At 43.1% G+C, this 14,831-nt stretch overlaps 1 long non-coding RNA gene across 1 annotated transcript; it reads right to left on the reverse strand.

The window, feature by feature from the left end:
* Nucleotides 1–7,528: 7,528 nt before the first annotated feature.
* Nucleotides 7,529–8,763, reverse strand: LOC112167770. Its single transcript, XR_002923923.2, has 2 exons — nt 8,379–8,763; nt 7,529–8,271 (listed from the first exon to the last, which is right to left on the reverse strand). It is a non-coding gene; the product is annotated as an uncharacterized LOC112167770 (long non-coding RNA).
* Between the last annotated feature and the right edge of the window lie 6,068 nt (nt 8,764–14,831).

Below are 14,831 nucleotides of genomic sequence, written 5' to 3' on the forward strand. Positions count from 1 at the left end.
ATTAACATACTATTTATGAAAAAAAAATTCTAGTAAAATTCAATCTAAATAATAAAAATTATATTAAATAAGTGTAATCTAAATTTAAAATACAATAATCAAATCCAAAACCAATATTCAAAAACCAAAATCGAGAATTTATTCAAAGTGATTGACTTATTTGATGGCTTAGCTATCACTACTACACAAAAGGCTTCACACGACGGTTTAAAACTGTCGTCTCACGTTTTGCATTTCCGTGGTCTATCGAGGCGTCGTCTGATGAAACGCTGTCAAACGACGGTTTTCAACCGTGGTATACCGATCATTGGGTCGACGGTTTGCAGCTAAATTCTTCGTCTGATAGACCGGCAGATCTGCCGACATGCTGTCGACAAGTTGTCGACAGAAATATGTCGTGGTGTGACTTCTACTCATACCACAGTTATTAGGATTCCAGCGTGGTGTGACTTCTACTCATACCACGGTTTGTAGGATTCTAGCGTTGTGTGACTTCTACTCATACCACGGTTTTTATTTTTAAGACGTGTAAATTGTATACACACGACAGTTCTTCCAGCATAAAATGTGGTGTGATGATTTAAAAATTCAGTGCGTGCGCTTTCACACGACAAATATAACTCTAACCGTTGTCTTGTGACATTTGAGACGATGGTTTTTGCTTACTTGTTGTCTGTGTGTGTATCCAACAATGATATCAGTAAGAACCGTCGTCTGAATTGTAGAAATTTTGTTTGATTCCACCCTATAATCCTCATCAGATGACATATTTTTCATTTTTCCTACTGTTGTTTGATTCGGTAATGGTAAGATTCAAATTAAGCTGAAACCAAAAATTGACCAAATAAACAGTAATTTTCTCATAATAAATAGCTATTACTAGCGAGGTACCCCGAGCAATGCTGCGGTTTTGTTTGCTTGCTAAATTTCACATTCAATCTTAAGAAACGTTGAACATTTACATACTCTGAAACGGTGCACATTTACATATGCTTAATAGAGTTTTGCATTTATACTTGAAAGAAGATAAGGAGCGAGCATTTTGTGAAGTCTGCAGATCTGCTCTTGGTTAATACCCTTAAATTCTTCTTCAAACTCCTCTAGATATGCAGACTGCATAAAGGTACAAAATAGACAGCAATCTCGAGCCCACCATCCGTCTCTTCCTACCACATACAAAGGGAACAAAGATAACGTTACGTGCCATGGTGGGAAATGTAAAACCCAAAAAAAAAAGAAGAAGGAAGATTTCATATGTAAGTGTTTGCATTCTTATATAATTTAATGCTATTTGCTTGAACAAAAACAAAACAATGAAAGATAATATTGTTGTCAAGGTCTACCACCTCAAGAAAACTTGATACCAAGAACAAATGAGAAACAAAATTCACAGTTCAGAAAGGAATACCCCGAGCATTACTTCAATATGCCATATCCTCTTCCTTTATATTTGTGTACACTTTCCTGCAAATAAATTTGTGACCATTGTTAGCAATATACACAATAAATGACTCATTTTCCAAACAAATCGATCAAACAATATCCAAATTTTAACAATGATATTGCATAAACAAGGTTAAAAAACTTCAAACTCATTTTGGTCTTCTTTAAACGCAATTCCATAAGCTCTCATACTTCTAACAAATCCTATCTTGTAGAAATCAGGATATGCTGGCTCTAACTATAGGCATGCTAAATTATAAGGTGCACGGGACGATGGATCACATAAAAGAACTTTAGAGAATGTTCACAAGCTTGAATCGAAAGTTTGAAACTGACCTTGGTTCAACAACCTGAGAGTGTAAACTTCCCAAGTAACTCAGATAGATATCTGCACAGAAAATTAATCACAACAATCAGTTATGCAAGAAACCAATCAAGCTCTCTTGTTTGACAAAAATCAACACTACTGCAACTAAGAAGCATCAGCAGTTCTTTGAAGGCATGAGCAGATGAAAAAGAGTCTAGCAATAGTGTCTAGCTGGTGAAGGTTGTATTAGATATTCACTACACGAAAAAAATTAATTATAGATTTTCAAGAGAGCATATTTTCAGCAGCAAGCAAATCGATATTTATTTTTCCTATAATGGATATAGAGATTGGTATACTTATGAGCCACGGGAGATTTCTCATGTTAATGCTCAATAAACTAAAGCACTCAAAACACCTTTAGAAGGAAATGGAGCAATTGTAACAACCTTGAGTCATGCCATAATGAACGTATATCCAATTGAGGAATGACCAAGGTCGCATTCATAATGTGTGCCACAACCACCATGTCTGCAATCAAAAAATTTGAGAGCTGAGATATATGAATGTAACTAGACCAAAACGGATACAAAACTAAAAATACAGAAGATAGGTGAAAACAGATGTAGAAGTATGGAACTTACAACAAACTATATATATTGCACAAGTATAGAAGAAATCCTAATTTATTTTATTTATTTGATTTGTGATACATATTCATATGATTCACAATTTACAACAAAAACTAGTAGCCAAAGACAGGGATAAGAGAAGAAAGAAAAATGCAAAAGAGTCAAAAACAGATCTATAAAATTAGATAGAAGAAAACTGTGCAAACAAAAGGAGTTCCAAACCTCAACAACATGACCATGGTTATTACACAAAAAGACAATGACCTACACCAAAATGCACCTGAGATGGCCTTTTTAAGTCTGAATCTGTGATGCATTTACAATATCCAACATTGAGAGACTGTAGTCTCGTCAAACCTGCACAATCATAACTCAAATGATTTAAGAACAAAATCAAGGTATATAGAAAAATTATGCAGCAGACTGTACACCTTAATTACGTCTGGAAACAAGATGAAACCATAACTGGCACTTGGAGAAGAATCTCACCCTTAAATGACTACAATTAACTACTCCTGCTTATACCTGCACAACAAACAATTTTGTTAAATACAAACTTTGAAGCAACCAATTCCAAGACAAACTTGATGCACAGGTCTTTACATTTGCAGAAGGCCAAAATAACCAAAACACGATCCAAGGCTTAATACCAAAAGATGACAAGTATAGGATTTTGGGGTGCAATCTATCAAGATACAAATAAGTATATATGACAAATTGGTCGAGTGCAATAAGCAAGCTGCAAATTCATCCTAACGTTGCGGCATCTTTGGACCAATTTCAATGCAAAAAGCTTAGACGAGGTGCCGTCATTAAAAGCTAAAGAAGAAAACCCTTAGCGGTGGGATTCTAAATTTATCTTTCATGTTTAAGCAAATGTCCTCAGTGTGGGAACAAATTCCACAAGTTGACATAGCACAAAGTTACCAAAAAATAAATAAATAAATAAAAGAGTGCAGTGGTCATGTTCCACATTGAAGGAGGAGGTTTTATTGAACAAATGAACAAGATAAAAACCACAAACTAGTGGCTTCGAGTGCAGGAATACAAAATGAAAATCATATACCACAAACTCCCTATATTCATTGCATAACTAACCCAAAAGAGATTTGTGAATTGATCATTACAAATGTTCTCTATTTTTACCATATAAGCATTCAAGCACACACAAATTTGAAACAACCTGATCGGTTTCTTCCCATTAAACACAACATCAGGTCACAAAAAAGAGGTTTTTCCCGTTTGGTAGTTTCCATGATGTAATGCAACCACTGAATAGATACACATCTCCCTCACTGCAACCCAACAAATTCAATTACCATCAGCATAGAAATATCAACTTTTCATTCCCATATGCAAATTCAGCTACACATTCAATAACCTATTAGTACAAAAATCTCAACTTTTCAATTGCATATGCAAATTTAGCTACAAATTCAATGACCCATTAGAATAAAAAAGTCAAAATTTCATCAGCCTTTTCTAAATTCATCTAAAACGTAAGAACCCACAAATCATTAGAATGTACCTGCCATTTGAACCGGTCAGAACTCGGAACAACCTTGGGTAAGTTTATGTCTTCTTCTGTAAACTACACTCTAGAAGTAGTAATCTTCTTGTGTGAACTTCTTGTGTGAACTCGCCATAGCAATAACTGGAGACCTTTGAAAACAATACTTGATTAAGTTCAAAGGAACAATCGCAATGGGGGACAAGGAGGCTTACTATTTGATGTCAGTAAGCACTTCTGCAATTAAGCCCAAAAGCCAAAATTGCACCAAGTCTGCTGAACTCTTACCCAATTCCTGCATACCAAAAAATGTTAATCATAATATCATATACCCAAAATCATTGACAACCCGAAACCAAGCTCAAAACCCCCAAATTTTTACCCAAAATCAAATGCCCAAACTTTGACACGAAATCAAACACCCAATTGAAGTTACCAGATTCGAGAGGACGAGAATTTATCATATTCGAAGACAAATCATGGATTGGTACCAAAGAGGTTTCGGAGGCGGTGGAGTCATGGTCAAGGGTTTCAGGGATTGGTACCAGAGAGATCTCAGAGGTGGTGGAGTCGTGGTCAAGGGGCTCGGAGTTGGGGATTGGTACCTGAGAGATCTAGGAGGCAGCGGATTCGTGGCCAATGGCTTTGGAGTCGGGGATTGGGAAAGGGAGTGTCGGAGTAGCAGTGGAATTCTGGAAAGAGAGTTAATGCTACCACGAGAGTTGGGGATTGGTACCAGAGAGTCAAGGATTGGTACCAGCGACTTGGGATTGAGGGATTCAGAGGCGGTGGATTTAGGGTTGACGGCTTTGGTGTCGGAGAGAGTCGGGCTCGGTGGAGTTTTGGAAAGATACTGCTGTGCTACCGGAGGCTCTGGGGAAGTCGAAATTAGAGCACTCATCTTGGGGTGGTGAAGATTTGGAGTGAATGCCGCCGTGTGCCTGTATCTAGGGCTGGTAGTGATGGAGTGCGTGTGTTATTGGGGGCTTTTTTTTATAAATTTTTTTCCTCTAACTTGGTTTAAACGTGTAGTGGTTTAGGACACATGGCTAGGTAAGTCATTTGTTAATGCATGCATGTACAAGGCATCAGACCATGGTTTTTCACATACACGTTGTCTGAATGCCATTTTTTAAATTTTCAATTTGCCTTCTCTTGTTGCGCATGGGAGGGAAATGGGAGAATGGAGGGAAATGTTAGGAGGAATGTTGGTAGACACGTTCTTTCTGCTTCTAAAACTATGGATACATACCACAGTTTTAAACTAACTGTCGTATCACCGCTATATTTAAGTGCTGCCAAATTGTGGGAAACTTGCCATATAAGACATCAGATCACGGTTTTTCACATATATGTTGTCTGAATGCCACTTCAAAATTTTCAATTTTGCCTCCTCATATTGCCTGCTGAGAGGGAAATAAATTTGGGGGGAAGACGATGGAGGGAAATGTGAGAGGGAATGCCAGTGAACATGTTTTGGCTTGCAAATCTATCAATTCACACCACAGTTTTAAAGTAACCGTCGTATAAACACTACATGCTGAGGAAATTTAACTGGTGCCAATTGGTGCGAAACTTGCCGCCTCTATGACAATTTAACCTCACACCACGCTTTCATTTATAAACGTCTTCTGAAGCAATGCATAATTTCAGCATGAAAAACACCCGTTGGTTGAATTCATATTAGAAGACGGAAATTTTACAACCGTCGTCTCAATAATGAGAAATGATTCACACCACGGAAAACAGTATGGCGTCGTCTGAGAGGTGTCGTGTGATTCATTTTCTGTAGTAGTGTATAAATAGTAGCTTAATAAGTTAATATGGTAGTATTAAAGGTTAGAGAATGAGAGATTGAGATATGTGATATGAGAGGATCAAATTGATCGTAGCGATTATATATTAGACTTCTAGGCCTTTGGGCATTGGATTCGATATGGTAGTATATCATTTGAGAATAAAGTTATAATTGGATATTTAGAACTTACAATTATAACTTACTGAGAATAATTGGACAAATGAATATATATAAATATAGGAAAATTCTACAATGTGTTAACGTATGACATGCATAAAATTGTCTTAAAAGTAGTAAAATAAGTCTTTAAAGTAGTAACATTAGTCCTTAAAGTAGTAACATGAGTCCTTAAAGTGGTAAATTTTCTTAGTTACCACATGAGTCCTCAAAATAGTAATATTAGTCCTCAAAGTGGTAACATGAGTTCTTAAAGTGGCAAATTTTCTTAGTTTACCATATAAGTCCTCAAAATAGTAATATTAGTCCTCAAAGTGGTAACATGAGTCCTTAAAGTGGCAAATTTTCTTAGTTTACCATATAAGTCCTCAAAATAGTAATATTAGTCCTCAAAGTGGTAACATGAGTCCTTAAAGGGGTAAAAATAGTTGATGTATGAGAAATGTTAACATAGCATAACTTTACCCTATAAATATATATATATATATATGTATATTTATATAAATTTAAAACTTTTTCGTATTACATTTCAAACATATTGGCCGGTTCGGGTTCCGCGGTTTAAGCAAAAGAGAAACCAAACCAACCCAATTCATAAATGGTTTGGTTCGGTATTGAACCGGCTTTCAATTTTTAAATCTCAAAAACCTTAACCAAACCATATTTATCAGTCGGTTTTGATCGGTTTGGCCGGTTTGTTCCGTGTTTTGCACACCCCTAAGTACAAGAGATACACGACATTCATTGTTCTAAAGCCGTAGACACCTCCTTATGTTATTCAGAGGATGTCTAATCCGCTTTGCATGACTGACGGTAAATGGGGTGCTAAGTGTTTATTAATTGCCCAAAGAATGGAAATAGGCCCAGCCCTAGTGCTAGGCATGCTTGGCGATAGCCCAGGGCATCAAATGTAAAGCCCAATGTATATTAGTAGAGTAGGCCAATTACATATAAGACCATTTTTGAACTTTTTTTTAGCCATAGGGCCACCACATTTTTTTTTTCCCTCATAAGGTCATTAGATTAAATATTATGTTAAATTTTAGATATAAAAAGTCATTTACGTAAATGCCATTAGAATAAAAAGTCAACAATCACTCTCCCTCCCCCTTCTCCGGCGAGGTCTCGGGCCGACCTTCGACAAACTCCGGCGAGTTTCCGGCGTCCCCCGGCCAACTCCGGCGGGGTCTCCGGCGACCACAAAAGTTACTATCACTAGCAACCAAAGTTACTCTGATGAGATTTCCGGCGATCTCCGGCAAGCTCACAAAAATTACTGTCACCAGCAATAAAAGCTACTATCACCAACAATAGCTACGCTCCCCAAAACCAAAAGCTACTATCCCCACGAACAAAAGCTACTGTCACCAATACCAAAAGCTATTCTCACCTGCAATAAATGCTACTGGTCACCAATACTAGAAAGCTACTCTCACCAGTAACAAAAGCTACTCTCACCATCACCAAAAGTTACTCTCATCAACGCCATAAGTAATAACCAAGCAAAACAAAAATTACTACCAAACAGAACAAAAGCTACTTCTAGAGACTGCGAAAGCTATTCTCAGAGACTAACAAAGTTATAGAAATATAAAGGATACAACCGATATAAAAATGCTATTGCAATCGAGAAAAGAAATCATATTCAATGATACAAAAAGTACGCAGAATTCAAAAATGATATAATTATGTAAAAGCTACTTCTGTAGTTGTAAAAAGTCACTACTATAAAGCTACTGTCAATGTGGTAATGCTACTATCATTTTTCAATGATGACACTCTAAATCCATAGGCATAATTTTGCCACCTTCAGCATGAGACTTCATTTCTACATTTCTTGGTTGGCCGAATGATCTCTTGGTCAGTGGAGGCACTACTCAAATTTACATGATCTTCGGAATCTACTACTGCAAATTTACATAATTGATATGATTCTAATGAGGCCTGTATTAACATACTGAAGGTGTAAAGCCATCAAATGGATTCTTGCCAGCTTTTGAATCTGCTAACAGTTCTCTAGCAGTTTTGATATATGATGCCAAAACCCCTAGACAGCTTGAATTGAGCGCAGTCACCTGAATTTGCAATCCAGATAAGTCCCTATTTGTCTTGACATATATTGTTCTACATGGTTTGGATCTTATTCAACTAAAATTTAAGTCCAACTCCATCAAAACAAACACCAAACTATCACTTTCATCCAATGCCTCCACATCTTCGCACCAAAATCCAATCTCAGATCCCAACCACTAAATAAGCAAAACATTCTACACAAAGAAAGGCCCAAAAAACTCCTAACTTGATTAAAGAACGCTTTCTTTTCCTCATCATCAAAGCCAAGCTCGGCCTAATGCTTGAACAAGTGAATTTGCCTCATCTCCACAAGCACCTTTGCCATCTCCACCTGCCACTCATTGTAAATCCCTATCAAAATCAATACAAAAACCTAATTTCATCTCCATTATCAAAAATCACTAATCAAAATCGAACACAAAATTTACATCACCGTACCTATTTGGTAGAAAGAAGCCAATCAGATCATTGCCGAAGATACGCAGTGGAGCTTTGTTGAGATTAAAGGTGCCTGACTACCACAGCCTTCGTCGGGCTTCGAGATCGTTGCCTAGAAATGATTCTTCATTGCGGTAGAAACGGGACAGTGTGCAGGCGGAGATGCGATCCTTCCAACAATTGGATGCCGGCGAAGACAAGATGGTGTGTCAGTGGAGACTCATAGTCATGAGGCAGTGACGGAGACTGGATGGTGCGCCGGCGGAGATGCACAGTCCTTCTAGTAAAAGTAGAGAGAGAAAGAGAACGTGATCTGTTTTTGAAAAGATCAATTCTATCGAAGAAAAGAGAGAGAGGGAGAGTTGAAGGCAAAATTGGTATGATTGAAAAAGTAACTGATGCTTTTGGGCCTTAAAGTGGCCTTACGAAAACAAAAAGAGTTAAGTATCCTTATAACTAATTAAAGTTTCAAAATTACACTTATGAGTAATTACCATCTTTGGAAAGATAAACGCACAAAAAATTGATTATGGGAAAACAAAACGTCAAGGAATTTAATTATAATTAAAGCTGGGATTGCTTCTCTTTCTTTGTGAAATCTTTCTATCTTTGTACATGAAAGTGATAAAATAAAAGAAGACATACACTTATTTTTCTCAACTTTTCCCTCCACATTTTCTCTTTGTTTTTTTTTTTTTGTTGTTGTCATTTTTGTTGCAATCTCCAGAAATTAAAGTTTATGTCTTCTACTGTTAATGCTCAAAGTCCGACGGTAGCCGATCTTTAACGGGGGTCCCGTGGGCGGACCGCTACTCTGAAGACTTGATGGCCTTCGCTAGCTGTCACACGAGAGACAGGGCGTCAGAGGGAGACAGCATTGGGCTGTCTTCACTTCTCTGATGCCTAAGTCAGTCAATGCATATAGGCAGCATAACAATATATGAGTAGTAAAATGCGTAATTAATGAGGAGAGAGGAGAGAACCTTTTATAGGTGAGGAGAAGGTTGATCTTCTTCTTGTTTTCGATGTGGGACTGATGTGCTTCGACTCCCAGCGTTTGGAGCTTCTGGTGCTATCTTGTCGTAGCGCGTGGCGGCGCGTCAGCGGTGATTTGGGGGCGATCCTGGGCTCAGGCGGTGGCCCGCCTGACTGTGTTTCTGTAGGTCACTCCTTTTGTGGGAGTTGGTACCTCTGGCGGTACAATGAGCGTGGCTCATTATAGCTAATTATGCTTGCAAATGCACATGTAGGTACAAGTCCCCCAAGTCCCCAGTCAAGGAGGGCAATCTTGGTTGGGGAGTTGATCGGCGGTGTGAAGCGTTACCTCCGCTAGACTTACAAAAGCATAATTAGCGTCACTGCGTTGTTAACCATGGATTTACTGAGCGAACGCTTTATACCCTTTCGGGTGGGCCCATGCTAGGCCCGCCAGGGAGTCCCCCACTCCCTAGCCGAGACGGACCTCCGGATGGTCGGCAAATTGTTTGTTGAGGGGGAGCTGCACGGAGCAGAGGGTGTTGGGTGGCGAGCCCAATCTTTAGTACCCAAGTGACATGGGTCAACGTACCTGATCAGGGCCGTCGTAGACTGTTGACAAGTCCCCGTGTCCCATAGGGACTATCTGACCGTAACGCCGCGTGGCAGTCGTTGTCAGAGTGAGGCGTAGCCTCGGGATTCGCCGCTGGCGGATATCCCCCTGCTGGTCCTAGCAGGAAGCAGCGTCACGTAGACGTGCCCGACGGTATTTTATTGAGCGGTGTTGCACTCAGCAAATTACGCGGTTTGCAAGATGGAAAGGGAGTTCTGCCAGCGGTGTTGCGTGTAGCGGAAGCTGCCTTTCTTGCAAGTTGACGAGTGGAAGTTCCGCTAGTGGAGACTTCGCCTAGCGGAGACTTCGTCGCTTGGACGATGGCAAGGGAGAAGTTCCTCTAGCGGGGTTTCGCTCAGGGGCTACTTCGTCACCTGGAAGGTGACAAGTGGGAAGTTTCGCTCAGCGGAGACTTCGTCACTTGGAAGGTGACAAGTGAGAAGTTCCGCTAGCGAAGTTTCGCTCAGCAGAGACTTCGTCACTTGGAAGGTGACAAGTGAGAAGTTTCGCTCAGCGGAGACTTCGTCACTTGGAATGTGACAAGTAAGAAGTTCCGCTAGCGAAGTTTCGCTCATCGGAGGCTTCGTCACTTGGAAGGTGACAAGTGAGAAGTTCCGCTAGTGAAGTTTCGCTCAGCGGAGACTTAGACTATTGGCGATTTCTTCCGAAGTGGTTACTTCCATTTAGACGCTTCGTCTGATGGTGGTCGACACGTGGCAAACCTAAAGAGGGTTAGCGTGTGGGGGTGTGTCTCCTCAGCCTAGCCGTCTACTTGCCATTAATGCGAGTAATTATGGATTTTGTAACCTAGGCGTCCGGAGAGTATGTAGAGACGTGGGACACGTGTACGGCTGGTACGTGATGTCGTATTTCAGTGGACGGCATAGAATTGTTTGACGTTGACATAAAAGGGGGGGAACTTAGCGAGATTTGACACTTTGCCAAAGCTTCAAACTGTACTCGTCGTCTTCAAGCTCTGTTCTTCTGAGATTCGAGAAGAAGGCTGAGTCGATTTTGTGGAGTTATCACACCTAGAAGGACGACGATCTCCTGCACCGAAGACAAGTGTTGACGATCTCACCAGAGATTTCATCTTTGAGGTTGGTATCGTGAACCTCACCCCTGTTTCATTGGATCTTTGCTATGGCCAGTTCTGGGTTTTGTGTTTCTTTTTTGTGTGACCTGTTCTTTCCCGATGTGTTCTGAGGGTGTAAAGTGAGGTTTGGGGGTAGGTTTATGGTGTTTGGCAGAGAGGTGGTGTTTAGGGATTTGCTAGATTGTCGAATCTGGGTTGAGTGTGTGTTTTGTTCTTGTTTTGGGATTTCTGGGTAATTGTTTCTTGATGTTCTTTGATGCAACTGTCATAGGGATGGGTTAGATTTTGTGTTACCTGAATGATTTGGGTTTTAGGGTTTGGGATAGCTAACGTCATAGAAATTTCAAGAAGTGAGGATTCCGGGTCTGACGCGTCGTTCAGCGTGGCGGATAAAATTTTTATTGACTCGTTGCGTCCGTCTGCCCGTGCAGGAACCTCACTGCCAGAACCGCTAGAGATCGAGCCGCTACAAACCATACCCTGGGAAGTAAGTATGGGCCGTGCTTCGCGTTCAGAGAGTTCTAGAGCGGGAGAGGCTGTCGCTGCCCGAAATAGGTGTGAGGAACGGTTGGCGAGTAAGAGTGCTGTTAGCGGCTCCGCTGACGGGGGAGAATTTGATGGGGAGGATACTGAGTTAGCGTGGGTGCTCCGTGACGGCACACCTGTCGATGAAGCAGGAGGGCCGATGACCGTTACCGCCGTCAACCGGTTGAAGCGGGTATTTCGGTTGCCAAGTGTAGTGAAGTTGCGGCCGCCGACGTCGGCTGAAAATGCCTCGATTCTGCCAGCGGGGTGTGTCGCCGTGCACGAGGCGATCTTCCGCCAAGGAGTGTCGTTTCCACTGTTATCAAATCTCCAGATTCTGGTGTGCGAGTTTGGCCTCGCCTTTGGGCAGATTTGTCCCAACATGTGGCGGTTGATGATGGCGCTGAACTCGTTATGGCACTTGTCCGGTTGTGAGGGGCCAACTGTGGCGGAGGTGTTATACTTCTACGAGCTAGTGTATGTGAAGCGCCGAGGTTGTCGAGGGCAGGTGAACTTGAGTCACCGCCAGGGGGCGCCCAAGCTCGTTGAGAACCTGAAGGATTCCATGTCCTATTGGCGGGGTACCTTCTGTGTTGCTACCGCGGGGTGGGAGTACCAAGCGGGATCCAATGAGGGGGAACCGTCGTTTAGGACTAAGTCGGAGTTTCAGCCTATCCGAGGTTGTGTCGGCCTCCGCTGACCAAAGTTGGTGATTTTTATTGTGAGTCGCTGTAATTTTGTACTAACGGTTACTGCACTTGTTTTTTTTGTAGCGGGCCTGCGCTATAACCTTACTCGTGAAGAAGAGTGTCGCGTGGCACGTATCAGAGGCTGTTGGCGGAATCACAATCTTCTGGATCTTCGCCTTCTAACTGGTTGGGAGTTGTTGGTTGATCAACAATTGACTCGCGCCGTTGGTAAGCAGTTTCCGCCACAGCACGCCTTAGTTAAGTTTGTCCCAGGCTAAGTCATTGTTTTTTTTTTTGTAGAAACTCGCCAGGTAATAAAGCGAGCCGGGACGCCTTTGCTAAAGCCATAGATCGTGCCGAGATCGACGATTTTTTGGCGAGTATGTATGCCTCTGGGCTGGCGGCTCAGCAGACGGTTGTTGATCCGGAAACACTGGATCTAAGTCAGTCTGAGGTTCCCGTGGTGCTACCCATGCCGCACCACTCGCACCTTGGTAGCGACGGCTCGCCCATCGTTTAGGCGGGGACTGGTGTGGCTAGTGAGGCCGTGTCACTGAAAGAGAGGGCGCCTGCCACTCGGTGCAGGGTACATAAGGAGAAAGCGGTGCGGTAGGCGGAGACCATCACCATTGCGGGGTTGGAGCCGCCGCTGAGGGGATCGAGGCCTGCTCCCTTTGGAAGCACACGGGTGCTTCAGCGAAAACGCCGTCAAAATGACTCTGGCGGGGAAGAGGAGGATGATGTGGAAACTATTGGGGCCCGCCAGCAGAAGAGGGCACGACAGGCCCGCCCAAGGCTCCCGCGGGCGTGGAGGGAGAGGTGCCCTCGAGCGACTTAGACTCTTTTGCGGCATACGCCGAGTTCTTAAATGACTGTGAGCGGGAGTTTCTCTACCACCTCTGCGAGCGGCTTGGGTTCGGCGGCCTGGAGGGGATTGTCGCTCAACGACCGTTAACCAATCGCCCTTCAGCACGGCCTTTGGGCATCTTTCTGTTGGGCTGCCCGAGATGTTCTTGGCGGCGTAGAAACAGCCTCGGGTCGAGCGGTAGCTCAGGGAGGAGGTGACAGGTCTTCAGAGGGAGCTGGGGTAGGCCCAGGACAAAGGCTGACTGTGATGCAGCGGATGCTCGTGGCAAGTTGGCCATCGCCATTGAGCGGGACCTGGAGTGGAACAATCAAGTCTCCAAGCTAGAGCAAGATATGTCCCTGCTGCAAGATCGGGTGGCCGCCAAAGATAAGAAGGTTGAGATCCTTCAGCGGGAGTCTGCCGCCAGACTGGCCGAGGTTAAAAGGTTGGAAGGTGAAGTCGCTCACCTGGGAGCTGAGGGAAGTCGTGCTGCTGCCGTCGCTGTGGAGGCATTCAAGCAGTCGGCGGAATATAAGAAGGCGCTGACTGAGGCGGCGAAGGCCGGTGCCCTTGCCAATATGGAGATGCTGAAGCAGAAAGGTGCCATTGACTGGGCGAAGGCGTCCATGCCCGTCGTGCCGCCAGCTAAGGATGCTCCACCGGCGAAGGGTACGGCTCCCGCTCAGGTTGATGGTGCCTGCTCGGGTAGTGGGGAAAGTGGCGCACACTTGGCGGATGACTCCCGGCGGACTCCTCCTCCTACCCAGTCGGAGGTGTCCCGTGCTGGGTTCTTGGCGGCCCATACTCGGGCAGATGGTACAATAGAGACTCCAAGTCCCACTGCCCGAGGGTCTGACCAAACAAGCAGCCTACATCCGCCGCCGCATGCCGAAGGTGGAGATGCTGATGGCAGCCGAGCCAACCCAGCCAACCCTTGAAAGATGAAGTTATCTTTTTTCTTGTAGCCGTTGAGGCGTAATTTCTTGATGTAAAGAACTATTTTGGGTGGGGAGTCCCGGCCCTATATATATGAAATTTCAAAATTTGGTGTTTGTCATGATATGTCTGTACCGCTAGAGTTTCGACTAAGAGTTTTGCTTTTGCCAATCAATGAAACATTAAAGGAATTAAGATTGGTCCAAATGCACAATGTAGCGGACGTGGTCCGCTGACTATTGCTGGCGTTGCCAGTTGCCCCCAGTGCTAGACTTGGTAACAATGGTTTGAAAATTCTTGTTTCATTGATAGCTGACTGATCAACGTTTACAAAAGCGGGGTAGTACCCGTTGGGTAGCTTCCCTTAGCTAAATATTGAACAAAAATTTAGCTAAGTCAAGATGCTCTTGGGTAGCGGCATGAATATTTATAGTAATACCGAAGGTGTTCGGTATTCCAAGGGTGGGTCATTGTGACGCCATCCTTGTCCGTTAAGTAGAAGGTGCCTGGGCTAACGACTTCTACAATTTTGTATGGACCTTCCCAAGTTGGGCGGAGTTTTGTTGGCGGTGGAATGACTTCCTTCATTACCCAATCCCCCAGTTGGAGGTTCCGGGCTTTGACCCTGGCGTTGTAGAAACGCGATACCCGTTGCTTGTTTTGCAGGTTGTGCAGATGGGCCTTGTGTCATTTTTCCTCTACGAGGTCCTTGTCAAGGTTGACGTCGTCGCTGTTGGTCTCTGGGTAGTAGCCTTCGACCCTAGCGGTAGGT

This window comes from Rosa chinensis, chromosome 5 (assembly GCF_002994745.2).
Source record: "Rosa chinensis cultivar Old Blush chromosome 5, RchiOBHm-V2, whole genome shotgun sequence".
Lineage (NCBI taxonomy): Eukaryota > Viridiplantae > Streptophyta > Magnoliopsida > Rosales > Rosaceae > Rosa > Rosa chinensis.